Source organism: Jaculus jaculus, chromosome 10 (genome assembly GCF_020740685.1).
Source record: "Jaculus jaculus isolate mJacJac1 chromosome 10, mJacJac1.mat.Y.cur, whole genome shotgun sequence".
NCBI lineage: Eukaryota > Metazoa > Chordata > Mammalia > Rodentia > Dipodidae > Jaculus > Jaculus jaculus.
Genome location: NC_059111.1, coordinates 3,739,003 through 3,741,259, shown reverse-complemented (window position 1 = coordinate 3,741,259; position 2,257 = coordinate 3,739,003). Strand labels below are relative to the sequence as shown.

At 45.5% G+C, this 2,257-nt stretch overlaps 1 pseudogene; it reads right to left on the bottom strand.

The window, feature by feature from the left end:
- Positions 1 to 528: 528 nt before the first annotated feature.
- Positions 529 to 1,904, bottom strand: LOC101594869 (annotated as a pseudogene).
- Between the last annotated feature and the right edge of the window lie 353 nt (positions 1,905 to 2,257).

Below are 2,257 nucleotides of genomic sequence, written 5' to 3'. Positions count from 1 at the left end.
CTCTCTCTCTCTCTTTCTCTCTGCCTCTTTCTCTCACATAAAATAAATGAAAAAATAGGAAGTTCTGCCATTTTTTGTTTGTTTGCTTGTTTTTTCAAGGTAGGGTCTCACTATAGACCAAGCCGACCTGCAATTCACTATGTAGTCTCAGGGTGGCCTCGAACTCATGGCAATCCTCCTACCTCTGCCTCCCAAGTGCTGGGATTAAAGGTGTGCGCCACCATGCCTGGAAAGTTCTGCCATTTCCAAACTGGGGGCAAGGAGTGTGGCTCTTAAGACTTAATTAGAAATATTTATTCCCATAATACTATTCCAACTTCAGAATTCATCTGTTAAATTTCTTGAGCTTAAGCTGTTTCTTGAACATGTAAGCGACAAAAGTGTTCCACCAATTAAGGCTTTCTTCCACTTCAGATTTCTTGCCCCTCTGAAGTAACAAATATGAGCAAAACAAAAGAGCAAAAATTGGAGGTGTGACTGCGTTTAAGGTAGAAGTCCTCAATGCCCACTCTCAGTGCCCACTGCTGATCATGTCTGCAGGGTGACCACGTGGCATGGGCTTTGCCCACGGGCCGTCTCCTGCTCATACTCCATTTCTACATGGGCTCGTGTTCTCGGCTGCGGTCCTCTCAAGGGTGCTTTGCGTTAAGGGCCTGTTCCTCTTCACTGGAGGACTTGTCCTGGTCTTCTGCACTGCGGGAGTCCAATTTATCCATATCCTCAGAATCACTGAGGTCACTGGCATCTACCTTATCATCTCCCACAAATTCTCTTTCCCACATTCTCTTCATCTCCTTCCTCATCCTCAGAAGAGTCATTCTCTGCCTCCTGTTGCCGCAGAGCCTTGTCGAAGGCATGGATGGGGTTGTAGATGTCGCCATGCGTACCCCGTTCCAGTCTCTCCAGCAGCTCCTCCTCGATGGCGGTGTCCAGCTGAGCAGCTACCAGAGCTTCTCTCCCCTTTGCTCCCTTCTTTCCACCTTCTTACTCAAAGGAACAAGTTTCTGCTTTCTAATTCGAATTAGGTACTGTGTTATCTTGCTAAATCTCTGCTTGCATTTGTGCCGAAGAAAGCGGGGCCAGTAAATTAAATTTTCATCTATTTGTTCCAGTACTTTCTTTTTTAAAAAAAATTTATATTTATTTATTTATTTGACATAGAAAGTGGGAGAGAGAGAGTGTGCCCCCTTGTGCATATGGCTAATGTGGGTCATGAGAAATCGAACCTGGGTCCCTTGGCTTTGCAGGCAAAGGCCTTAACCGCTAAGTCATCCTCCAGCCCTGTTCCAGTGCTTTCTCATAGTTTTTACTGAGTCATGCCGGTTTCCAGAGACACCTAGGAAAAGGTGTTTGTTCTATGACCTTCATGTACAAGAAGCACTGTCCTTTCTCTTCTTTGATTGTGGCATACTAACCATTTGCCAGGGGACAGGATACCCGATTACATAGGCCAGTTAGGCTGTAATCGTTTCTGCAAAAACACACACACACATGTATTAGAGAGAAAAAGAAAGAGTGAGAGAGAGAATTGGCCCAGGAGGCCCTCCAGCCACTGCAAATGAACTCAAGATGCATGTGCCACCTTGTGTAACTGGCTTACATGGGTCCTGGGAATTGAACCTGGGCCCTTCAGCTTTGCAGGCAAGTACTTTAACTGGTAAGCAATTTCTCCAGCCCTTGTTTTTTGTTTTTATGTTTGTTTGTTTGTTTGTTTTTTTCCCCCAGGGTAGAGTCTTCCTCTAGCTCAGGCTTACCTGGAATTCACTATGGTGATCCTCCTACCTCTGCCTCCCAAGTGCTGGGATTAAAGGCCTGCACCACCATGCCTGGTCCTTGGTTCTTATTTTGAAGGAACAGAATTGCTTGTTTCCTACTGTATTCCAGATAACATCATCTGACTGCATGGTGCCCGGTTCCATGTGTAGCATGAGGCCTGATCAGGAAAGTGGACATGCTCCTTCCACACAAGAACATTCTTGAACAAATGGGAAGACATGGCTATTCTTTGATAGCATGATTTGACACTACCATCAATCCTGCTAACTTAATTTAAAAACTTAGCATGGAACCAACAACCTTTACAGGCAAGTTGGTATTAATATTCACATGAAGAAAGAGACTCAGGAGCTAGCCAGAGACACACAGAGGAAGACCATCAGAGACGGTCAGCCATTGCCATGTGTGACAAGTCCCCCGAACCTTTTCTTCCTGGTGTGTGCAAATGACGTATGTACACGTGTGTTGTGTGTGAGTGCCC